The sequence below is a fragment of the Mandrillus leucophaeus genome, unplaced genomic scaffold (genome assembly GCF_000951045.1).
Source record: "Mandrillus leucophaeus isolate KB7577 unplaced genomic scaffold, Mleu.le_1.0 Scaffold756, whole genome shotgun sequence".
NCBI lineage: Eukaryota > Metazoa > Chordata > Mammalia > Primates > Cercopithecidae > Mandrillus > Mandrillus leucophaeus.
The window spans coordinates 1417193-1424655 of record NW_012108208.1 but is presented as its reverse complement, the minus strand read 5'-3'; the positions used below and the strand labels follow the sequence as shown (position 1 = coordinate 1424655).

Below are 7463 nucleotides of genomic sequence, written 5' to 3'. Positions count from 1 at the left end.
CAGGTACACACCCAAAGGAATATAAATAATTCTGTCATAAAGATATATGTGCACATATGTTCATTGCAACACTGTTCACTATAGCAAAAACATGGAATCAACCCAAATGCCCATCAATGATAGACTAGATAAAGAAAATATGGTACATATACACCATGGAATACTATGCACCCATGAAAAGGAACAAGATCATGTCTTTTGCAGGGACATGAATGGAACTGGAAACTGTTATCCTCAGCAAACTAACACAAGAACAGAAAACCAAACACTGTATGTTCTCACTTATAAGTGGGAGCCGAATGATGAGAACACATGAACACATTGGGGGAACAACACACACTGGGGCCGTCGGAGGGTGAAGGGGGAGGGAGGGCACCCAGAATAATAGCTAACGGATGCTGGGCTTAATTCCAGGGTGATGGGTTGATCTGTGCAGCAAACCACCATGGCACACATTTACCCATGTCACAAACTTGCACATCCTGAAAAGGTACCCCAAAACTTAAAATAAAAGTGTAAGAAAAAAAAGATTAGAGCTTTTTCAATGTGTAAAACATAGTAAAAAATAATCTATATGTTAAAAAATGTATTTACTGCTAGGAAATGTGAATCCCCAAAAATAACACGGTTGTTTTCATTTTTTATAAAAAATTATATATATTGACAGGAAGGAACATGAAAATAATATTGTCTGTTTGAAATTGGATTTAAAATTTTCTTTTGACTATATTTGCTTTTTCTGCAATGAATTACTTTCATAGTAACAAAAAGTCTTTTAAAAATTACTCCCAGCACAAAAAACACCCAGCAATCCCTGAGGTAAGGTGGTATTTTAAAAACTGAAAATATTTATTTGGACAGAAAAGCAAAACTTCACCATAATTATGAATATTGTAATTATAAAGTAAATGAACACTTCAATTATGTAACAGTTGTGATTTATCATTAAGGTTTTAGGTCTATAATACATTTAAAATCTAACGAACTTTGGAAAGACAATATCATAAAATTGTCTTAAAACACTATGTTAAGTCATTACTAACATTGCAGATAAGGATAAAGATGGCAAAATTCTTTACTCTTACCACATCATCATACAATTATCACATTTGTTATCAAATTTTAGTTTGGAAGTCAGTCCACTTATCAATATCAAATTCTACTTTGTTGCACAATGTCCAGTTGGGCAATTTTCAACTACGTTGTGAAACTCAAGAAAAATAAAGTTGAGTCTAAGCAGTTGACACAGTTCTGCTCAAAAACCTATTCTTACAAAATAACTTGTCAAAACATTTTTATCTTTAAAAAATTTTGAATGCAACTATTAATGTTTCACTTTTGCTCTACTCAATTCTTCCTTTAAAAGTTTATTAAAATTATTAAGGAAATAAAGTGTAGAAGGACTATAGAAAATATTTTCAATAAAAAGAATAATCATTAACACTGGCAATTGCCACTAGGAAGGAGTATACATACTGATAAATATTATAGAAACCTGTTGGTTGTTCCCCTAACTACCACTGATGTTGGGTTAAATCCCACAACATCATAAATGAAGAAATAGTTCCATGAGCTGTCAATAATTGTCTGAAGGCAATGTATTATTCATTGGCACCAGAATCCCTCTGATGTTCTTCCACATGTTCACATGTTTTTACCATCGGTCATCTATCAGATTCTGCAACTGTTGTGGGAATATCCAACTAACAAAAGCCAAAGCTGGGCATTGACACTGATGGTAGCTTACTGATGTTTCCCTGTCACATTTTCTGATAATAAAATTTTGCACAAAAGGTGGAATTCAAAAGGCCGATTATACATTTATCTAAAATCTTATAATTACAGTAGTTTATGAAAAAAGTTGTCCAGTAGTATAAACTGCTTCTGCGTCAGTTCCACAAACAAGACAAGGATAAAGATGACAAAAACGCATCCAAATGGTTCACAGACAGGGTTGAGAAGTAAGCTTGTGATTTCAATTTGGTCTTTTGTAGGATCAGTGCTGAGCCAAGAACTTTGAGAGAGTGGTGAACATTAGCTTGCTTACCAATGCTATGAGACAAAAAAGTACTAGCTCTTCCTCCTTGGTGAAAGAGTGATGGTACATCTGTGGAAACATCCCAATGTCAGAGGAATTCATCTTCAGAACAATAAATGGAGGATCTGGGTTTAATGGGTGAAAGTGAACTTCCTACATTTTAGCTTCGTAATTCTTCAGCGAAGATACAGGCATAGTACCTTGTCTAACATTCCAAATACTCAACATTCCATCCTGGTCACCAGGAGCTACAACATGCTGTTTGGTGAGATTTCTATCAATGCAATGGAATGGCACTCAGTCACCGGTCAGTGACAATATCTGAGAAGGCTCATTTCCTTGTTGTGTGAAATCCCATATTTTTAACTGTCCAATCGAATTTACAGTAAGAATCTCTCAAGAGTTCTAAGAAAGATTACAGCATAGAGTATACTACTATCTGCATTGCCTATAGTTCTTACAGTTTCCTTGTGATAAGCTTTGAAGAGATTTATTCAACCATTGTCTCCAACGTTAATGGTTTCTGGGTTGTTCCACACAACAGCTGTACATGGTGCACTGCTACACGAAGGACTTTCTGGACCTGTGTGGTAATGAGCTGTAGTTCACAGCTGGTTGACTGAAAGAGTCTGGTTATTCAGATGATGAAGGAAAACTGATACACATCCTGTTGATGAAGCAGCTACAATTCTTTCCTGGTCAGACAACTGTCAATCCATTATATCACCATAGTGTCTAATATCACACAGTAATTGATTGTCTCCTTCAAACCCTCTATCAGAGTCCAAGTTTCCAAAATCTCCAATAGACCGCGGTGAAACATAATTTTCCCCATTGTCCCAAGAGCCCGTAGAGAACATCTCTGCAGTCTTCAAGCTCCCCAGAGGCACTGGTCACCAGCACGTTTTGCAGATTTTCTGAGACACAAACAGCATAAGTTTCCTCCAGCTGAAAGCAACTGCAGCAGGTACAGCAACAAGCAAGCACTGCTTCCAACTTCTCTTCTGCAGCTTCCTCATCTCTCTCAGCCTTTGTAGAATTGAAGAGAGTTAGGACCTTGCTCTGGATTAGGCTTTGGCTTAAGGGAATGTTGTGGCTGGCTTGATCTTCTATCCAGACCAACTAGAACTTTCTCCACATCAGCATTAAGGCTGTTTCCTTGTTTTTATCATTTTTCATGTGTTCACTGAGGCAGCACTTTTAATTTCCTTCAAGAACTTTTCCTTTGCACTCACAACTTGGCCAACTCTTTGGCACAGAGGCCTAGCTTTCAGCCTATCATGGCTTTTGACCTTCCTCTCTCACCAAATTTAATTATTTCTAGCTTTTAATTTAAAAAGAGAGGCATGCAACTCTTCCTTTGACTTGAACACTTAGAGGTCATTGTAGGGCTATTTCAATATTATTGTGTTTCAGGGAATAGGGAGGCCTGAGGAGAGTGAGGGAGATGGGGGAATGGGTGGTTAGTGGAGCAATCAGAACATACACAACCATTACTGATTAAGTTCGTGGGTATGCTTCATATAGCCCCCTCAAAATTACAATAGGATCATCAAAGATCACTAATCACAGATTACTATAACAGATATAATAATAATAAAGTGTAAAATATTGTGAGAATTACCAAAATGTGACACAGAGACACAAACGGAGCATATTGCTGTTGGAAAAAATGGCATTAATAGAATTGCTTGCTGCAGGGTTGCCACACACCTTCAGCTTGTGAAAAATGAAAGCTCTGTTCAGTACAATAAAGCAAAGCACAATAAATTGAGGTATGCCTGTGTATGTCTGTGTGTGTGTGTGTGTGTGTGTGTGTGTGTGTGTGTGTGTGTCCTATTGGTTTTCTTTCTCTGGAAGACACTAATATAACAACCTAAATAATAGAAGAAAACATTTGTAAATTATTAATTAGTGACTTTTATCTAGAATATATGTTTAAAGGCTTACAACTCAGTGATAAAAAGACATCCTAATTTTTTAATTTTTTTATTATACTTTAAGTTCTAGGGTACACATGCATAATATGCAGGTTTATTGCATAGGTATACCTGTGCCATGTTGGTTTGCTGCACCCATCAACTCGTCATTTACAATAGGTATTTCTCCTAATGCTGTCCCTCCCCAAGACCTTCACCCCACAACAGGCCCAGGTGTGTGATGTTCCCCACCCTGTGTCCAAGTGTTCTCATTGTTTAATTCCCACCTATGAGTGAGAACACGCAGTGTTTGGTTTTCTGTCCTTGTGATAGTTTGCTGAGAATGATTGTTCTAGCTTCATCCATGTCCCTGCAACAGACATGAACTCATCCTTTTTCTAAAGGCTACATAGTATTCTATGGTGTATCTGTGCCACATTTTCTTAATCCAGTCTGTAATTGATGGACATTTGGGTTGGTTCCAAGTCTTTGCTATTGTGAATAGTCCCACAATAAACATATGTGTGCATGAAGACATACTAATTTTTTTAATGAGCAAAGGGTTAAATATACATTTCTCCATAGAATATATATGAACAGCCAATAAGGACATGAAAAGTACATTAATCAGTAATTAGGAAAATGCAAAGCAAAACTACAATAGTGTAGCACTCCACATTAACTAGGATGACTAAATTCAAGAAGACAGCAATAACAAATGTTGGCAAGAATGTGGAGAAATTGTAACACTCATATATGTTGATGTGACTGTAAAATGATGTGACCATTTTGGCAAATAGTTTGGCAGTTGACTGTTTACTGTTAAATATAGAGCTATTATATGACCCAGCCATTCCATTCCTTGGTATGTATCCATGAGAAGTGAAAACATGTCCACGTAAAAATTGGTACATAAATGTTTATAGCAGCATTATTTGTATTAGCCAAAAACTGGAAACAACCAAAATGTCCATCAACTAATGAATCGATAACTAATATATGGTATATCCATACAATAGAACATTATCTGAAAGTTAAAAGGTGAAAGCGGTTACTGTCTGCTGTTAAGTCTTCCTCTACAGATACAAGAAAAAAGTCTCTTCACACTTTCTGTCTGTCTGATTGTAGCAGCCTGAGATTGAATAGAGGAATACAGGGAGTAAAACACAGAGAGAATTTTCACAACTCAGGAATAATCTTGTAAACACTGAAGAGCCTGTTTTACTACAAAGGAAAACCTAAAATTTGGTTTACATGAGAAGTGTCGGGAAATAGCTCCTCCTATCCTAACTTAGTTGGTTACATTTGTAAGAGCTTAAAGGCTAAAGGTAATTAAAAGCAAGCCAATGATAAAAAGAAAAGAAGGAACACAAAAAGGAATGAAATTCCAATACATATTACAACTTGAATAAAGCTTGAAAGCATTATGTGAAGTGAAAGAAGTCAGTAGCAAAAAAAAAAATATATATATATATATATATATATAGCACGATTCCATTTATATGAGATGTCCATAATAGTCAAATCTATAGAGACAGAGAGTTGATTCGTGGTTACTAACAACTGGGTTGGGCAGTGAAGAGAGAAGTGTGAGGAAGGGTGAATGACTGGTAATAGGTGTCAAATTTCTTTTTGGTATTATGAAAATGTTCTAAAGTTACATTATAGTGACCTCATTCCATCTTACTTGCCATCTATCTTCATAAATAGCCCTGCCTGTGTTTTTGCCCGTTTCCTCCCACCCCAGCTTCTACTTTGATCTTTCTATTCCTCTTGTTTCTTCTAGTCTTGCATCATAATCCAAGCTCTAAGCACAAAAACAAATTATCTGTTCCCAACCTCTTTGAATCAGAAGCATTAGCAATTACATGAACCATCATTTGCCTTGGGTCCACCAAACCAGCCCCAATTCCTGTGGCCAAATCTGTGGATACAGTTATTTGGAGTTTGGAATTTATACCTTCACAACTCTATGGTTAGGTTCTGTGAATTGCAGAGAGTCTAATCAACTCATGATGTAGCTAAAAATATACAAACCAAGAATTGAGTTACAAGTCCCTGTTATCTTTCAGTCTTGACTTACTGGAAACTCTGAAGGTGGAAAACCAGAGGAGCAGCAGATTTTGCAGTAGTCCAGGAAGGTGGTGCTTATGACAACAGCCATCCATATATAGTTATCCAGAAAACATGTTGCCAGTGTGAGCTAAAATTTCTTTCCTAAATACCCAAAATGGTACATCTATCCTTCATTTGCCCTGGTAGAAGAGCTTACATAACCAGAGAAATGGTTCTGGTTTCCTGTTTCAGAACTTTGGCAAAAGCTTCTTAGAAAATATGAGGAACAAGGACGAAATTCTGTCTTAGTCTGCTATTCTATGGGATGATAGATGTAATCTGTGTTTCTTAATCCTTGTTCCCACTTTTGATGCCAAACAAAGTAACAATGGTTGACACTGAACATGGACTTTTGAGGGTATCTGACTCCTCCTAAGAGGCTGACTCTACTTCCTCTTTATTTGCTGGTGATCTTAATAATGACTATAGAATCTGTTCTAACTAGATAATGAATAAGAGAGAGGAAGGAACAAGGACATAAATTTGCAAAATCTAAAAAAAGATGAAGTGCACAAGGAAATTGATTGAAGCCACCAATTGCAGCGAATAAATCCTATGCCTCCTCACCATCAGTGTGCCAGCAGGGTATTGATTTCCGGATGCACAATGGGGAAATTAGTGCTGGCTCCAGTATGATTGTGCAGCAGTAACAGGTCAAGGAGTATCTGGGGAGACCTGAATGACTAAGAGAGTTTTGGGAACTTTCTCTGGGAATTTTAAAAATAAAAGTAGTATAATTCTTCATTAAATTATAAGTAGTTGAAATATCTGCTTTTGGAAAAGCCATAAATATAAAAAAGTCTCACTTGATCCAGAAAAAGTTCCCAGGATTGAGATATAATTCCTTAGAAGTCAGCCAAGAGTGAGGAGAACAAGCTTTGTACTTTTAAATAAACTATCTCCCATGGGCCCTAAATGGACACAGCATCTGCAGTCCCCAAAAATGTACATACTTGATAGAGAACAATATATTACATATATTTCATAAATGCATAGAAAGTTTTAGAAACAATTAGATTAAAAACAGACTGTGTTCCAAAATGCCTTTGTATGTCAGTCAATTGGAATTAGAAAGCTTTTTTCCCACTAAATCCATAGTTCAGGTTCCCAGGTGAATCCTAGAAATTCTACTTAAACCATATGCAGTTGAAAATCTGGACTTCCCTAATGTTGAGTACTAAGTCCCAAGTTCTTTGGGTTCTAAGCCACTGTGACCTCTGAGGGTAGGGACCAGAAAAAAAGAGCAGCTTTCACAGTAGCCCAGAAATATGATTCCTATGGCAGCAGACATAGATAGATAGATAGATAGATAGATAGATAGATAGATAGATAGATAGATAGATAGATAAACAGATTAATGAATGGATGTACATCAAAGTATACATGCTATC

General features: G+C 36.5%; 1 pseudogene; it reads right to left on the bottom strand.

The window, feature by feature from the left end:
• Window positions 1–1849: 1849 nt before the first annotated feature.
• On the bottom strand, window positions 1850–2373 carry LOC105529233 (annotated as a pseudogene).
• Window positions 2374–7463: the final 5090 nt, after the last annotated feature.